At 41.2% G+C, this 19,097-nt stretch overlaps 1 long non-coding RNA gene across 2 annotated transcripts in view; it reads right to left on the bottom strand.

Moving 5' to 3' along the window:
* Positions 1-19,097, bottom strand: part of LOC126085387 (uncharacterized) — a 35,059-nt gene that overhangs the window by 11,545 nt on the left and 4,417 nt on the right. Inside the window, exons 2-4 of one of the 2 annotated variants that reach the window (XR_007519273.1) lie at positions 16,633-16,696; positions 15,597-15,693; positions 11,167-12,747 (exon numbers count right to left, since the gene is read on the bottom strand). This is a non-coding gene — a long non-coding RNA (uncharacterized LOC126085387). Of the gene's footprint in view, positions 1-7,629; positions 12,748-15,596; positions 15,694-16,632; positions 16,697-19,097 lie in introns of those variants that run through there. The other variant, XR_007519263.1, reaches the window with a different exon arrangement.

Consider the following 19,097-nt stretch of genomic DNA (forward strand, 5'->3'; position numbering starts at 1 on the left):
TGCAGCTGGCTCCTCTTCATCTGACCTCTGGTTCTTGGGACTTGAGCAGCGGATGACCTGCTGATCTTGGGATTAGTCAGCCTCTACAGCCGGTGAGCCACAGGCATGTTGTCTGACTTCCAGATCCTGGGCTCGCCAGCTACTGCAGGTACATGAGTCAGAAGAAGCCTTCAGCCTGACTCATGGACTTGTGACTTTCCAGCCTCTGCAACCATGTGAGCCATTTCCTTGATATAAATCTCTCTATATACATCTATGGAAACCCTGGTGATGTAGTGGTTAAGTGCTACAGCTGCTAACCAAAAAACCGGCAGTTTGAATCTGCCAGGTGCTCCTTGGAAACTCTATGGGGCAGTTCTACTCTGTCCTATAGGGTCACTATGAGTCGGAATCGACTCGACGGCAGTGGATTTGGGTGTATAAATATAGATGCTTCACTAATTTTGCTACTGTAGAGAATCCAGCCTAAGAAGATGGCTATAATCAAGAAGGCAGATAATAACAAGTATTTGTGAAAATGTGGAGAACCCTCATACTTTGCTGGTGGGAATGTAAAATGGTGCAGTTTTGGAAAAAAGTTTGGCAGTTCTTCAAAATGTTAAACATACAGTTACCATATAACACAATAATTCCACTCCTAGGTATATACCCAAGAAATACGAAGTTATATGCGCACCAAAATACATGCACACAAATCTCTGTAGCAGCCTTATTCATATTAAGCAGAAATGGACGACTGAAATGTCTATTTACTATAGAATGGATAAACATGTAGTACATCCGTACAACAGAATATTATTCAGCAACTAAAAAGTACTGATACATGTTACAACATGAATGAACCTTGAAAACATTATGCAAAGTAGAAGAACCCAGACACAAAAAGCCACATGTATGATTCCATTATATGCAATGGAGGAGTAGGCATATCTACAGAGACAGAAAGCAGGGGATGATGGCAGGGGGAGGAAGATGAAGAATTACTGCTAATGGGTAGGGTTTTTTCAAGGAGAGATGAAAATGTTCTAACATTAGATTGTGGTGTGGTTGCACAACTCTGAATATACTAAAAACCACTAAACTGTACACTTTAAATGGGTAAATTTTATGGTATGTGAATTACATCTCAATAAAGCTGTTAAAAATAGTCTACACATACTCATTAATCATTCATTTGCCATTTATTTGCTATCTACTGTATGCCAGGAGCTAGGCGCCCCAAGATGAATGAATGAGACAAACTCTCCAGCCACAATAGGCTTATGATCTACTGGGGACAACACACACGCACACAAATGTGGTAAGTACCAAGAGAGAAGCTTGTCCAGGTGTCCTGGGAGCATGGATGGCACTCAAGTCAGTTGGGAATTTTAGTAAAAGGCAGAGAAAGGACAGACTGACAGATACTGTATTCTGAGGAGGAGAGTGCAGGCTGACATACCCCATCCTACTCTCCAGGAGATGAAACGAGTATAAAAAAAGCTCTACTACAGGGCAGAGTGTGATAAGTATCACGAGAAATTACTAAGTGCTCTGGAAATTCAGAAGAGGGAGATATAATGACTTGAATGTTATTTTTCTGCATGTTCAGAGAGGAAATGGGATATAATTTGGTCCTTCCAGACTTAATTCATTTTTAGACCCAAAATTTAGGGTACATAGTATAAAAACTGCTGTTCTCAAAATGGGCCCCTTATTTTGCATTAATAACCTATCATATTTTTAACCAAACTCTGTAACATGCAGAATATTAAATTCAATTGTGAAAGAAGTATCAGCTGATTTCTGTTGATGAGAGTAACGTAGTCCGTAGAATTAAAAATAATTGCTTATATTTTTATGATACTGACACAATCAGATTTAACAGCACAAAAATAATCCACAAATCCTGATAAGGTAACATTAAGTTTGGAGCAAAATAGACACCCGATGTATGGGTGAGCTAAACCCCTGCCTTAGAACCCCTGTTATATGGCCCAAAGTCCCCCAGTCACAATGTGAGAAGAAGGAAGGGAAGAATCTGCTGCGAAGTGGCTGGAAGAGGGCTTCTTCAACGGGATAGAGAAGAGACAGGATGTTAACACCCCAGAGCTGCTGGTCATGGTGCAAGTGAGAAGGTCCCTCTTGTGCCACTGAGTTTCAACCCCTCTCAATCTACCTCACAGCTAGAAATTGCGCCCCAGGGTTGGCAGGGGCAGGTCCTTAAGCCTGTTATCTACCCACAGCTTGCATTTGTTCCCATTTAAGAAGTGCTTGGTAGAGCGTCAGAGGAAAAGAGGGAGACCCTAAATGAGATAGATTGACACAGTGGCTGCAACAATGGGCTCAAACATAGCAATGATTGCGAGGATAGTGCAGGACCAGGCAGCACAGCATTTTTTTCCGTTATATATATACATAAGGTCACTATGAGTCGAAGTCAGCTAGACAGCATCTAACAACCAAGCCCTCTGCAGCCACAGCTTCTGTTTTCTGCTTTCATTCATCCTCTTTCCAAGCTCCTCATGTGATGGAAGGGGCCTGGACTGGTCAGAGTCAGGCACAATCAGTGGAGGAAGGAAGGCTCGATGGAAATCCTGAGGCCTTGACAATGGCGCCCTCAGTTGTCCATTTGCTGGCAGTGAATCACTTCACACTACAGTTTAGGTGCTACAGGATGCTATTGATGGGACAAGACCTTTCAATAATAGAATCTTGACAGTATTTTGTGAATGAAATGATAGAGGGTAAGCATGGTACTGAACATCTTTCGTGCTGCTTAGAGGTTTTTGGATTGCTCGTGGCAACGTGCTTTAAAGAAATGTTGAACTTAAAGATGAGTTATACACTTTTTTTAGCAAAAAAAATGAGTTGTTCTAAATTTCCTGATCTTTCCTGTAATAAGTGGTTCATAGTATGCTGCTAACAAGTATTTATGAAATCAGTACCTTCAAGGGATGGGTGATGCTTTTGTAACAATGGTGAGAAAACAGCAGCTTTACAGCGGCTGTAACTGCTGCTATAACAGAACATTTCAAACATGTCTGGAAATGTTGCATCACACATGATTGTGGCCAAAAATGATATAAAGTGTCATCTGTAAAAACTTGTGAATCTGTGCACTTGGAAAAAGAGAAAACTTTAAAGTCTTATAATTTAAGGGTTCATTTGTTAAACACACACACAAAATAAAATACCTTTTGGTGCCATGAATATGGGGGAAAAAAAAAACTTTGTCTAAGTGGTGGATGGAATTGAAAAACCAGTATCATGAATTAGTAAGTACAGCCATTAGTGCAATTTTCACAGTTTGGATCCACATATTAGTATCTTGTTCTGTGATGACAGCCATTAAAACCAAGTATGGAAATAAATTAAACTTAAAATCAGGACTTGGAATCACAAAGTGTTAAACTAAGATTTTTTTTTCCCTAGGAGAATAAAGCATTTCCAATCACATTCTTCTTTAGAGCAAAAAGCTTTTTGAACCCTGTTGACAAATACAGTGATATAAAAAATTTCGCTATATATAATTTTACTTTTATTCCATCCTTTTAAATATACTTTATGTATTATAATAGACATATATATTATTAAAGTAATACGGATCTGTAATTTACATATAAACATGCATCATGTTTAATGATAGGAGTGTATGATGGAAAACATTTAGAACACCTGAGTGGCACAAGTGGTTTGTGATTGGCTGCTAACCTAAAGGTTGGCAGTTCAAACTCACTGAGCGGCTCCACAGAAGAAAGGCCTGGGGATCTGTTTCCATTAAGATGGGGTTGCCATGAGTCAGAATCAACTCAATGGGAGCAGGTTTATTTCTTTAATTTTAGTGTGGTACGTTCTTATTTGTTCCGTCCCCAGCATCTGTTCCTCTTCTCTATCAAAATTCAGGGTCCAGTTTTCTTTGAAGAAGGTCCCCACCCCACTTTGTGGCAGCCATATATGATGTGGGAGACTGGTCCCGCTTCAGCTTCAGGAGTGACCCCTGTTGGCTTAAGCCAATCAGAAGATCTTATCCCTGCAAGGAAGAATGAAGAAATCTAAAGATACAAGGGAAAGATTAGTCCCAAGGACTAATGGACCACATCTACCACAGCCTCCACCAGACTGAGTCCAGAACAACTAGATGGTACCCGGCTACCACCACTGAGAGCTTTGACAGGGATCACAATAGAGGGTTCCAGACAGAGCCAGAGAAAAATGTAGAACAAAATTCTAACTCAAAAAGGAAGACCAGGCTTGCTGGCCTGACAGAGACTGGAGAAACCCTGAGAGTATGGCCACCAGACAACCTATCAGCTCAGTAATGAAATCTCTCCTGAGGTTCACCCTTCAGCCAAAGATTGGACAGGCTCATAAAACAAAAAGAGACTAAAGGGGCACACCAGCCCTGGGGCAAGGACTAGAAGGCAGGAGGGGACAGGAAAGCTGGTAATAGGGAACCTAAGGTTGAGAAGGGATAGTGTTGACATGTCTGGGTTTGTTAACTAATGTCATAAAACAATACGTGTACTAACTGTTTGATGAGAAACTAGTTTGTTCTGTAAACCTTCATCTAAAGTACAATGACTTAAAAAAAAAAAAGATCATATATATATAGGGTTGCTATGACTCGGAATCGACTCAACAGCACTGGGTTTGGTTTGGTTTGGTTTATCCCCTTGGCCATTGAGACTGGTTTAAAGATGAGCATGGGATCCTGATATGGGCTTCAGAGACAAAGGGAAATATTTACGAACGGCTTCTGGGCAAGAAAGGAAACCCTGGTGGTGTAGTGGTTAAGAGCTATGTCTGCTAACCAAAAGGTCAGCAGTTCAAATCCACCAAGCACTCCTTGGAAACTCTATGGGGGCAGTTCTACTCTGTCCTATAGGTCCTATAGGGTCCCTATGACTTGGAATTGATTCAGCAGCAGTGGGTTTGGTTTCTGGCCAAGACGCTTCCTGGATCTTCTGGGTACTTCCTGTCTTTCTCTGGACTATGTAGCACTCAGATGAGGCCTGGCTTGGCACCACTACTGTGAGTTCTGCTGTTTAGAAATTATGCCAACACACAGAGGGGGGCAAAGTAGGGAGAAATACAGAGAAACAGAACCAGAATCGTGAAGATAACATGAATCTTTGGATCAAACCATGCCTGAAGTCTGCCCTGCCTCTGGGCTTTTCAGTTATATGAGCCCAGAATTTCCTCTTATTTTGTTGGCATTTTATTTTACTCAAAATAGGAAATGTTCCAACTAAAAGAATTGGAGAATAGTAAATGTGGCTGAACTGTGGAACAGAAGCATCCTAGGCATGGTCTGGAATGACACTAATGGGAGGCCTGCATTTTGATTAGATTAAAAAGACTTCTTTATAAAGTCTGTCCTAAAACACCGTCAGCTCTGCATTTCAGAGCAATGTTAGATTGATGGGAGAGTCCCATCTTTCAGGGCACCTCACTTATCCAACTTCAACAAAAGTTCAACTTAATAAAGCTGGCATTTGATGTCCTCAGTATCTTTTCACCTGTTTCATACTTACTTAGGAGTAAATGAATGATGGGTCCAATGGATTCAGTCTTCCAGGGTATGGGTTGCAAGGGACAGGGACTCACTCATGCCAACTTGGCTAAAGAGACAACGTCAATGAGTACAAGGAGAGGACATGGAACCAAGTACAGGCAGTCCCCTGATTATGAATGAATTCCGTTCCTAAGTGTGCCTTTAAGTCGAGCTATAAGTCAGAACAGTTAGGTACAGTTGGTGTCTAACATCAGTTAGTCGAATGTTTGTCTTAGTATATAGTGTATCTTTCTATATATAAAAACCATTAAATACTTCTAGATACACTAAAAAATCTTTAATTTAATAATAGAATAATAATAATGTTTTGATGAGTATAGCAAAGTAGCACCCGTTTGTACTATGAACCATTGTATTTATCTCAAATTTTTAGTATAATAGGATTTACAGGGGTTGGTTTCTCTCTACAGGGTGTATGTAAGGCAAATGTTCGTAACCTGGGGATTGCCTGTATTAATAAGCATAGATTTTGGGGTAAGGTCAATCTGGGTTTGAGTCAGTTTTATCTTGAGTAAGTTAAGTGAAAAAAGAATAAAGTAGGAGGAATGACCCTACCAATTTCAAGACTTTTATATAGCTATGACTATGCGGTACTGGAGGGATAGTCATAGAGATCACTGGAGCAGAACAAAGAATTGAGGAATAAGTCCACACAAGTATGCCCAAGTGATTTTGACAAAGGTACAAAATCATCTCAATGGGGGAAGGGGAGCCTTTCCAACAAATGGTGCTGTAACAAATGGACCTCCAGAGGCTAAATAAATAATAAACCTCCACTTAAACTTCACACTTCATATAAAAATCAACTCAAAATGGATCACAGACTTACATGTAAAATGTAAAACTATAAAATTTTTAGGAAAAAATAGGAGAATTTTTTTAGGCTCTAGGTCTAGGCAAAAACTTCGTAGATTTGACTCTAAAATGCAATCCATAACATGAAAAATTGATAAATTGGACATCCCCAAAATTGAAAACTTATTCTGTGAAAGACTTTACTATGAAAGTGAAAAGATAAACTGCAAATTGGAGAAAATATTTACAAACCACATATCCAACAAAGGACTAGTATCTAAAATATATATATATTAAAAAAAAAAAAGAAAACTCTCAAAACTCAATAGTAAAAAAAAAAAAGCAAACTAATCAGAAAATAGGCAAAATATATGAGTAGACTTTTTACCAAAGAGAATGTACAGAGGCAAATGAGTACATTAGAAGATGTTCAACATCATTAGCCATTAGGGAAATTCAGATTAAAACCACAATTAGACATCACCACATGGTTAAAATTAAAAAATAGTGGTAACACCAAATGCTGGTGAGGAGGTGAAGGAGCTGGATCACTCATACACTGCTGGTGGGAATGCAAAATGGTAGAGCCACGCTGGAGCACAGTTTGGCAATTTCTTTAAAAATGAAACATGCAACTACCATACAACCTAGAAATTGCACTCTCGAACACTTATGCCACAGAAATAAAAATTTATGTTCACACAGAATTATGTACACAAATGTCCATAGAAGCTTTATTTGTAATAACCCCAAACTCTGAACAACTCAAATGCCCTTCAGTGAGTGAATGGTTAAAAAGCTGTGGTGTATCATACCTTGGAATACTATTCAGCAATAAAAAGGAATGAGCTATCGATTCACACAAAAACTTGGAGCAATCTCCAGAGAATGATGCTGGGGGTAGGGGAAACCACACCTTGTGCTGATATGAGCGATCTTTGTGGTGATGGGAATTGTTTTGTGTCTTAACTATATCAGTCAATATCTTGGTTGTGACAATGTGCTACAGTTTTGCAAGCTCTTACCATGGGAGAAAGTTGGTAGAGTATATACAGGATCTCTTTGTGTTATTTCTTACACCAAAACCAAAACCAAACCCACTGCCATAGAGTTGATTCTGACTCATAGTGACCCTATAGGTCAGAGTAGAACTGCCCCATAGTTTTCAAGAAGCACCTGGCAGATTCCAACTGCTGACCTTTTGTTCAGCAGCCATAGCACTTAACCACTACACCACCAGGGTTTCCATGTTATTTCTTATAACGGCATGTAAATCTACAATTATTTCAAAACAAAATGTTTAATTAAAAAATGATATTTGAAAAAAATAATATTTGAACCAAGAAAGTTGTTGTTTTCACATACTTTCATTTCATCATGTGCATAAATAAAGGTGAACATATCACTGGACCCATGCCATAGAGTGAGAAAGGGAGAGACAAGTGTGGAAGCAGCATTGTGCTTTCAGGAGGGACATCTGAGTGTATTCCCAAACCTGACAGTTCTGGAATAAAGTCAGTTCTAAATTAAATATCAATGACTTTCTCTAAAGCAGAGGGAAGTGGATCTTTTGGGGCAAGCATTTTGCAGGTCAACCATCAGCACAATGCCCAATACCCAGTAGGTGTTCCACAAAATGGTGGAACTGAACTGCTGTCTCTGCTGCACATTGGCCATTATCTGTAGTTGAATTGAGGGTGAGGGGGCCTAAGGAAGAATACACCATGAAAGGAGCAGGTACCAGTGTCTTGAATTTTATTTGTTTTCTTCTTTTTTCTTTCTATCAAACCTGGGAAGATCATGGAAGAAGTCAGGATATGGGAGTTGGAGATTGGAATTTGCATGTAAGCATGGCTCATGGCCACTAGATGGCAGAAGGAGGTTAATAAACACTGGGAAGAACGTCCCTTTCAAGCTCGAGGGAGGGATGGCACTCAGAACACTTGCTCTACCTTGAAGAAACCATAGTCTGCCTGCTCCTGGTCAGCTTACCCTGCTGGGTAAGTTAGTATGCAGAGAAATATGTTTCTTTCTTTTTTTTTTTTTTTAGAGTTCACTGTAAAACAGAATAAGGACTGCTGACAAAAGCAAGTAGATGCTGTGAAGTTTGCTAGTGAAGGCCACTAGTAAGAAGGAGATAATACATTTCTGGTTCTTCCTCTCTTGTTCTGCCTCTTTCTCCATCGGTAAAATAAGGGTCCTGGTGTGACCTATCTCATTGTGATAGAGCAGGTAAGACTAAGATAAATCAAGTGCCCTGAGTGCTCCAGATGAAATGTGTTTTTCCAGGAAGGCTAGGTCAGTGCACCATTGTGTCTGACTCCTGAATTTCAAGGCCCATGTGAATCATCCTGGTTTTCTGGTGGCTGCGGACCTCGGGGTGATTTCTAAGCATGCTTCCAATTTGGATGTTATTCTCTAGTTAAGGCTGCCTCAAATGAGGCAGTGATATGAACTGAGTTACAAACACTTGACAGAAAAAAGTTACTCCGTGACCAGCAGCTGAGGCGATGGAGAAAGACATTTTCTTTGTAAAGGAGGATGCTTGGGTGGACAGATTAGGAGCCAGATGTCATGGGCTGAGATCTCAGGCTTGCTCCTGACCGAGTTGGACCATCTCGGCTCTCACCTGTGAAATGAGGTGCCTATCTACAACAGACCCACAGCCTCAGTGCAGATGACAGGGAAAACACTGATTCTGATATGAATAGGTTTTATGGATCATGTGTGGATGTGAAAATCCATCTCTTCCTGGTCCTTTGCGTGAGGGTGTCTGAGTTCTCCTGAGCAGGGAGTCCTTGTGTTCCTAGGTACCTCACTGCACTAGAAATGTGGTGGGAAGGCACCATCTGGCCAGTTGGTCACTCAGTTTTGTCTTCTTTCTTTTTCTAGTAACTTCATCCTATTTCATAAGTATTATAATTTCTTGACATCTGTTATGGATTAATTGTGTCCTCAAAAAGATATGTTGAAGTCTTAACTCCTGCACCTGTGAATGTGACCCTGCTAGGAAGCTGAGTTTTCTTTTGTTATGTTATTGAGTCTATACCAGAGTAGGGTGGGTTCTAACCCCAGCCCCTTCTGAGTGGTGTCTTATATAAAAAGAGCAAAATAGACAGAGACATACCCACAGATGCCATGTGAGGATCTGTCTACAAGCCAAGGAATGCCAAGAAATACCCAGGCTGCCAGAAGCTGAAAGAGACAGGAATGATCTTCTTCTAGAGTAGACAGAACATAGCCCTGTCAGTGCCCTGAATTTGTACTCTTGACCTCCAAAACTGTGAGATAATAAATTCCTGTTCTTTAAAGCCAGCCCCTTGTGGTATTTTTGCTATGGCAGCCCAAGGTAGCAAAAACAATGTCTTAAACTGTGAGATGAGCAACATAATTGAGGGCACTGTTTTCATTTTAATCAGAAAACTCTTCTTGAGACTTCACCAAAGCTCTCTCTCTGCCCTCGTCCTGACCCTCCACTGGTTATACGAGTGGCAGCTGGGAGGTGAAAATTAAAATGAACTGTAGAAGACTCTAGAGTTAAAAGGAAGAAAGCATCAGAGAAAGAGTCAGAGTGCTCAGGCCTTGGTGAGGAGGTTCTCTCCAGGTGCCATCATGGAGTAGCCTCAGCCTGGCTCTTGTGAAAACTGGTCTTAAAATGTTTTCTGGAATAGGCACCAGGATAATGTCTGCTGGTTCAAATGAAAGGAACCTAAGAAAGAGAATTAACGTGAAGACCTATCATTGGTACAGAATAATTTTGGAACAGGGGAGGCACTGATGGAGATGGAGGGAGCCTGGAAGCATGAAGAAAGCTGCAATCAAAGGCATAGCCCAGGGCCTGGCTTGAAGGCAGCCTGATGGCCCCTGCTGTGCGGCTGAATGCACACAGGGGAGCCCTGATGTTGGCTATTTTTGCACAGATCCAGGGGACAATTGCAGCTGGTGGCAGCGAGAGTGGGGAGCCCACAGCAAGAGGGTTAATGATGCTCCACAGCGACCCCCGCAGAGAGACTGGTGTCAAACAGCATCACATACAGGCCTCCAGCAAGCACGGTGGTGACATGTGGTATGAGGAGTATTAGAAAAGCATTTGACTCAGGACACAAAGTAGACCAATCCACCCTGGTTAATTGCAGGGTTCACGCAGCAAAACCATGGCCCAGATACTGACTTAGGCTTAGGCTTCCATCGACAAGCTCCAGTGTCACCTCCCCAGGTTATTTCAAAAAATTATCCTTTCGGGAGAAAAATGCTCCAACCTTGGGTCTCATCCCTAAGGTGATTCACTTTTCAGAAACTATTCAATTTTTAAATGTTACGTAAGATTAGAATATCGGTGGTGGTGGTGGTTATAAAACCCAGAATACATGTAAGGGCTTATTATGTAGCTCCTATCTTTCAAAAAAAAAAAAAAAAGATATTTTTCCCAAAGCCAAATCTTTTCTGTAACAGCAGTTACAGGTCAACTACAGCAGAAGTACAAAGGCCCCCAGCCTGCTACCCAAAAGGCAGAATCCCCTGCTGAGGAGAAGCACTGGCATCTTTCCTTAGCCTCATTCCTAGAGAAAAGGAAGCAAAGAATCTAGGAATGGGGCTAATTGACAACCAGCCAGATAGAAAAGATTCATGGATATTTTTGGCCCAACCTTTCTGCATATGATGGCCCCTTTTCAGTGTCAAACATGCCAAGGCCCGTCACACAATGGTGATTCCAAATTATTATCCATTGATGGGGGAAAAATTATAAGTTTTCATCATAAATATCAGGAAATTTATCATAACAGTGTCTAGATGCCTTTCAAAAATAGTAATACCTGGATGTGTGAGATGCTGTTTTTCAATCTCAGGCTGGTTGGAGGACATTGGCAGAGCTGTTGAAACAGTTCCAGTAAACGCAGGAGGGAGCAAAGCTAAGACATGTTCCTGTCCTGAAGAAGTCTAAAATCAAGTTTTAAATAACTGGTCTATAAAGAGGCCTTGAGCAAGACAGGAGCTGGTGGCTGTTGAGCGGTTCAGCACCTGAGCCTTCTTCCAGAAGCGACCCAAGGCCCAGCTGGCTTGGGATAATGCAGAGCTTGTAGACAGAAACTCACCCTGAAGTAGTCAGGGTAATTCCAGAACTTTGAAAAAAAAGATTTCACCTCTCAACCAGGAGATGGAGGCACTGTGGTTCAGTGGTCAGATTCTCGCTTCCATGCGGGACACTTGGGTTCAATTTCCAGCCAACGTACCTCATGTACAAGCAGCATCCATCTGTCAGTGGAGGCCTGCATGTTGCTATGATGTTGACCAGGTTTCAGCTGAGCTTCCAGACTAAGATGGACTAGGAGGAAAGTCCTGGTCATCTCCTTTAGAAAATCAGTCTGTAAAGCCCTCTGGATCACAACGGTCAGATCTATAACCAATCACAGGGGTGGTACAGGACCGGGACAGGGGCGGTGCAGGACCGGGACAGAGGTGGTGCAGGACTGGGCAGGTTCTCCAGGATACCTCAGAGGGAAGAGTCAGATTTTGGTTAGTTTCGGGGTGGGAGGGAGGTCTGCTTCCCACTCCCTGGCCTCTCCAGGGAGAGATCCACAAGTCCAAAGGCTTTTCTCTTCCACAGAGCAAGGGGCTACCACGTGGGTACAGCATGGCACCCTGGCTAACACTGTCGAGCAAACAAAAAATTTGTATTTTACATTTCAGCGAGGGACGTAGTGGTGACTATGGGAAGGAAATGTAATTACAGCATATGCATACTGAACCACAGGTCACCGGGAAGTTTAGCAGAGCCCAGACCTAGATGCACGTAAAGAAAATTATATCCTCCTAAAGTAAAGAGCACCTCTAAAGCACACTTACAAAAACAAACAAACAGCAAACAGTTTGCCATATAGCAATGCTAACGCAGCAGAAATAGGGGTCTCCCCAAGTAGTACGTTTTCTGTGGTTAGAAGCAAAATGAGTTTGGTAACTTTATTATAATATTTTCCTCTCCTCCTTTTTACTCGGAACCATTTGGCATTATTTATCAGAGCCATGATTACATTAAAAAACAAAAACAAAGAAACTGTTGCTGTCAAGTCGATTCCAACTCATATGGACTCTACAGGACAGAGTACAACTTCCCCGTAGGGTTTCCCAGGTTGTAATCTTTACAGAAGCAGACTACTACATCTTCCTTCCACAGAGTGGCTGGCGAGTTAGCAGCATGCTTAACCACTGCCAGGTCTCCTATGATGACATTCCAAAACCAAAAAACCTGTTGCCATAGAGTCAATTCCAACTCACAGCGACTCTATAGAACAGAGTAGGACTGCCCCATAAGGTTTTCAAGGTTGTAATCTTTACAGGAGCAGGCTGCCACATCTTTATCCCTTGGAGTGCCTCATGGGTTCGAACTTTGCAGGTACCTGCAAAAGATTTCAATAAAAATCATTTAATTTTCTATAGATCTGATGATTTGCTGATTCTGTGAAAGGTCAGAGCCTGCTACCAACGGCATCCTCCATGGGCAGAGTCTATAGCTTAAATATCGACTGTCTCTGTGCTCAGCGGTGTCCCAGGTATGGGAAGACTCCAAGGATCAGTCTTCCCTCCCTCCCACTCTCTTTCCTTCCTTTCTCCTTTCCTTCTACATTTATGGGGTGCCTGCTATGTGCTGGAAATACAAAGCCAAATAAAACATAACTCCTGGCCTCACTGAGCTTCCAGTCTAGTGTAGAAACAGCAAAGATGGCCTTTGCTGTACAAGAACTAATTCTAATGGTTAGAAATAGGTAAACCAGGAAGAAATAATGAATACCCACCAACAGGTAAACAAGGGGAAACGAAACAGCTCTGAGGCATTTCACCTGCATATCACGTGATATGGGCCAGATATTTTGTTTGGAAGACTGTACACAGAGAAGGTGTTTCATAAATGCTTGCTGAATAAATTGACACAGCCACAGATGCTAAGGCTGGAAAATGCCTCTGAAATTCTTCAGTTTCATAGAAGAGAAAACTGAGACTTTGAAGGTTCAACAGCCTGGGTGAGCCAAGTACGGAGCAGAGCAGAGCAGCCCTGTCTCCTGCGCCCTGTGCTCTTTCTCCCACGGAGAAAGATCTGGGTATTCAACATATGGTTTTAAAAGGGGGATTAAGACATAGTCTTTGCCCTCAAATAGTTCAGATTCTAAGAGGGAAGATCCCACTGCAAAAGGACATATTTCTGGAGGTCAAGGCTGAGCTGCTTAGAGAAGCCCCTAAAGCTGAGGCCGAAAGAGAAGGAAGTGAGTTTCTGGTCATTAAGTGAAGCAGAATAAACTAGCTAAAGTAATGGCCAGGTTTCAATTTCCTCAGTTACAAAATGGGAGAACATTATCTCTTTTACAGGGCTGTTGTGACTTAATGAGGATTAAATATATATAGGAGCTCCTAGTACAGGCACTGCTTAAGGTGCTAAATAAATCTTAATTAAATCTGAATTGTTTAAATTCATCATCACTAAAAGAAAAGAATACAAAAATTAAATAGTCCAACAATTCTAAATATTAGTAATTTGGACAAGGAGAATCCTCAGACAGTGCTGGCTAGACTGTAAACTGGACAGCCACTTTGGAGAACAGTCTGGCATTACCCAGAGAAGCGGAAGGTGTATGCACCTATTACCCAGAAATTCCACTATTAACTATATACTAAACTCATGCACATGAATCAGGAATATTCATAACAATAGTGCCTGCAATTGCTCTAAAATAGAAATAACCCAATTAGCCATCAAGAGCAGAATGGGTAAGTGGATTGGAATGGAATATTAGATGGCAATGAAAATGAATGAACTACAGCAACATGGATGACTCTCATAAACATAATATCAAGTGAAAGAAGCAAGACAAAAACATGCAGTATGATTCCATTCAATATAAAGATCAAAAAAAAGAAAGAAAAGAAGTGCTTTGATTTTAAATCTACTCAACTGCTTTTTATAGACTCTTGTTCCTTGTTTACATTTTAACCAGATGCTGAACTGCTGTTTGGTTTTAAGAGGACTTCAGGGGATGTTTTTGGTTTAAGGCTTAAAGATTACCTCAGGGCAATGGTTTCAGAAGTTCATCCATGAGAACCTGGAAAATCTGGATTCCATAGAATTTGAAATTCTGTTCTGTATTTGCCCCCATTTGATCCAGGGAATCTTTGATCAAAATGCTCAGTAATGGGGGCCAGGTACCATCCAGTTCTTCAGGTCTCATGGCAAACGGGGTGGTTGTTCATAGAGGCAATTGGCCACACATGCCATTTCCTCCTTCTATTCCTGACCCCTCTCCTTCCTCTGGTACTCCAGGGAAAGAGAGACCAGTGTTGTGCCTTGGATGGTGGCTTGCTGGCTTTTGGGGCCCCAGGCACTGTACAGCGAACTGGGAGGTAGAGCAGAGGCACTAAACATGATAGTAGACCAAATGACTGGGATGTCCCATGAAACCATGACCCTAAACCTCCAATAAAAGGGGGGGGGGGGGAAGAAGGGGATTTAACCAGGACCTGAACTGAGAGAAAAGTTCCTTCAACAAAGGAAAAACTTTCTTCCAAGACATTTGAACCATCACTAATGACTAGAATGCGAACGCAAGTAAACCATCCTTACGAGAACTACGCTACCTTTACTCGGTATTTTTCTATGCTGAGGTTCGCTGTGACATAATGCACAGGCCTCATACCTTGCTGGCTTTAGATTTTTAAACTGATGTTTACTTCAGACTTGTAAAATGTACTAAACTTTGGTTTTTCCTCTATAAATTATAATTCCCTTGTTTCACAGATTTACCCCATTTCTAGGCAGTGGATATGAGAGGAGCAAAAATCAGATTTAATATCCCTTGAGCCTTAAATTATACCCTGTGAGGGTGTCAGTACTGGACTATTCCAGAAAACTTCACACATTAGTGGACATGCCAATTTGCACAAGGGAGATGCACTATATTCTGAAGAGTAATGAATGATTCCATATGGCCTTGATTTGTTTTAAGTACCACGTCAATGTTTTAAAGTAATTTGTATTTAAGATTCCAATTACGAGGCATTTTAAATAGATTTTCTAACAAGTGACCACGGACACATGCTTACTTCATAAGTTTTCCCAAGATTAGAAAGGGGGTTGATGGACCACTTATAAAACCTACTACTATCTGCCATTAATTCTGCCTTCATGTCTTACTTGCCCTTAGAAGTGATTTGTGGAACCTTATAACAGAATTTTAAAAATGTAGTCACAAACTCTTACTTTTGGCTTTCAAATGAGGAGTTGAGTATTTCCTTCATTTGGCAAACAGTCACCGACAAGGTGTTCAGCCTTGCTCCTGTCTTCAAGGACCCAAAATCTAGTTGGGTAGATAAAATTAAAAAAAAAAAGAAGTAATTTGAGTTTAAATCTTCTCAATTGTTTTTTTAAATAAACTCTTATTCCTTGCTATGGAAACCCTGGTGGTACGGTAGTTAAGAGCTATGGCTGCTAACCAAAAGTTTGGCAGTTCGAATCTACCAGGTGCTCCTTGGAAACCCTATGGGGCAGTTCTACTCTGTCCTTTACAGTCACTATGAGTTGGAAGCGACTTGATGGCAATGGGTTTTTTGTTGTTGTCATTCCTTGCTTATATTTTCAAGCCTCTCTTTTACTTCTTGACATACATTAAGCACACTTATTTTCTATTCTGTGTCTGCTTCTTCCAATACCCAAAGTCTTTGTGTGTCTGATTTTACTGTCTTTTGTTTCTGTCTGCTCTTACTATGGAGCCTTGCTTTCTTATCCGTTTTGTGTTTTCTGATTATGAGCTTCTATTCTTGAAACTTTATCTGTGGGAATTCTTTGGGACCTAGGTTTGACATATTCCTCCAGAGAGGATTTGTATTTGGTTTCTGCAAGTTGTTTAGAGCACCACAAACCAGAGACTACTTTAAATTCTCCTCGTGAATTTGTTTGAATTACATGGTATCAGAAATTTGGTTCACAATTGCACATATAGATTGCACCATGGTTATGGATTCTCAAGGGAGATTTGCATATCTGTTTTTACTCCTCCAACCAGCACCAGGATCAAGACAGCAAATTTTTCTGGAGTCTTCTTCTGCACAGCAGATTAATTTCATATTCATCCTTACTTTGGCCCTTTAGAGTCCTAGTTTTATGGGGAAGGTTCTTATTATTCTCTTGATTTAGGATAGGCCTGGGGCTTTATTTTCTGTCTCTCGGACCCCGAACATCTAACAAAATGGAAGCCCAAGGGCAATGTTATTTGACAGATTTTCTAGAAGCTGCTCACCTTCCAGGGGTCCCACCTTAACTTTGACTTTGGCCTTTGAGTTTTCCTTGCTTTCTTGCCAGCTCTATGATTAATCAAAAAAAAAAAAAAAATTAAAGTCTTGTCCACCTTTAGTATTCATTGAGAGGGTTGTTCTGGGTATCTACTCCACCATATTAACTTGAAAAAATAAAGTTAGATAACGTATAATCCATTGTTAAGCAGAGTTGAGGAACAGTTTTCCAAGTGCTTCCGATTCCTTCACTTTCTATTCAGAACAAATATTCCTCTTCAGAACACTCTAGACAGTGGTAGAGTAGGAGCAATAGTGTAGTGACAAACTGGCTCTCAGAAAAAAAGAAAAAAAGCCCTGATTATTAGCATTTGCTGATTTATGTAGTGTAAATACTCCTCCAGCGGTTCATTTCAAGCTACGAATTTGATTTACTGAACAAAGAGTTGGGAAGATATGTGCACAGTTGTCTCTTTAGCTGGAATGGGCCAGCTCTCACATGGGACTGTAGGGGAAGAAGATACAAGTTAGGGTGACTAAGACAACACCTAGAGATCAGCCAGGAGACATAAATGAGGGAAGAGGGCCTGGTGATGAAAAGGCGAACATGCCAACTAATCATTCCATGTAGGAATGGTGCCAGAGTTACTGGACCTAATTTTCAAGAAGACCTAGGAAGCTGGCTTTTAGGTGAAATTTCTTCTTTTTTAAATGTTGGCGAAAGACTCAAAAACTTTAAAAACAGTAAGGAGCAGCAAAACACAATTTTGTGGGGGCAGGCTAGGCTAGACAACCACCAGCTTTGGACTGGCTGGGGAAGTCCTTGAGGTTATGTTTGCTTGTCTGGCTCCAGCTCCCTTTTTCTAGACCAAAGGGCCACTTAAAGAAATATGGTTGGAGACAGTGTAGAGTGTGTGTGGGGGGAAGGGGGAAGGGAGGGGAGTGAGCAGGAAGAATTCAGACAACCATAGTTCAAATCCTGGGCCTGCCACTCACTGTAGAGTCAATTCCAACTCATGGCGACCCCATGTGTTACGGAGTAGAATGGCTCCAAAGGGTTTTCTTGGCTGTAATCTTTATGGAAGCAGTTTACCAGGCCTTTCTTCCAAAGAGCTGCAAGGTGGGCTTGAACCAGGGCTTCAAACTGGTTCATTCTGGTTCGAACCCCTGCTGAGAACTTGCATTTCTAACAAGTTCTGTGCTGAGAATTTCCATCTGCAACAAGTTCCCAGGAAGTTATAGGTAAGAATCACCTGGGGATCTTGTTAAACTATAGATTCTAATTCAGTATATCTGGGGGAAATTCAAATGCGAACTAGAAGGAACTGGTTTGAAGCCCTGGTTTGAACTACTAACCTTTAGGTAAGTAGCTAATTGTAAACCACTTGCACCACCCAGGTCCCTTATGACCTACTCCCTGTAAATGAAGTGGGATAGACTGTTTTAGAGATTAACTGAGATGCACTATGTATAGAACCTTCTCGTTTGTGTGTAGTCAGTTAATGGCTCTGTCATCACTCTTAGCAGAAGCTAATTAGTCACAGCTGAGGGCAAACACTAGCGGAAGCAGAAGATTTGTACCTCAATGTTCTCAATCTTCACTGCATAAGAATCTCCTGTAAAATGTTTTTTAAAATACCAGTGCCTGGCCCCACCCCAGAGATCTAATTCAGTTGCTCCTAGATGGAGCCTAGATATCACTATTTTTAAAAGCTCCCCTTGTATTTTAATCCTAAGTGTGTTTGATTCATAATCTCATTTAACCCAATATTTCCAACAATCCTAGAAGCTATTATTCTCATTTTATGAATGAGGAACTAAAGTTCAATGGTTAAATAACATCACCACAGCCACAAAGCTGGTATATGAGGGAGTCAGACTTAACCCTAGAGCCTGAATTCTTAACCCTCATGCCATTTAGAGCCCTGGTAGTGCAGTGGTTAAGAGCTCGGCTGCTTACCAAAAAGGTGAGCAGTTTGAACCCAGCAACCACTCCTTAGAAACCCTATGGGGCAGTTCTACTCTGTCCTATAGGGTCACTATGAATAGAAATTGACTCAATGGCAATGGGTATTTTGGTTTATACCTTTTAGCACTATTGTGTCTACCTCATATGGTAATTTCGAGGGTTAAGAACTACAAATAAAGTGCTTAGCTCAGGGCCTGGAACATATTATGTGACAAAGGTTAGCTATCTTCATTACCTCATAGGAGCTCCTGGGCGGCACAAATGTCTGAAGTAGTCCAGCAGAAAGGCTGGCAATTTGATCCCACCCAGATGTGCTTGGGAAGACAGGCCTGTTTCTGAAAGGTCACAGCCTTGAAAACCCTATGGAGCAATTCTACTCTGCACACATGGGGTCCCCATGGGTTGGAAATTACTTGACAGCAACTAACAATGACATCATTGTTACCTCATAACACCAAAACAGAATTCTCCTCACTTTTTCTTGATTGTTTGATTCCATCTCTG

This window comes from Elephas maximus, chromosome 1, assembly GCF_024166365.1.
Source record: "Elephas maximus indicus isolate mEleMax1 chromosome 1, mEleMax1 primary haplotype, whole genome shotgun sequence".
Taxonomy (NCBI): domain Eukaryota; kingdom Metazoa; phylum Chordata; class Mammalia; order Proboscidea; family Elephantidae; genus Elephas; species Elephas maximus.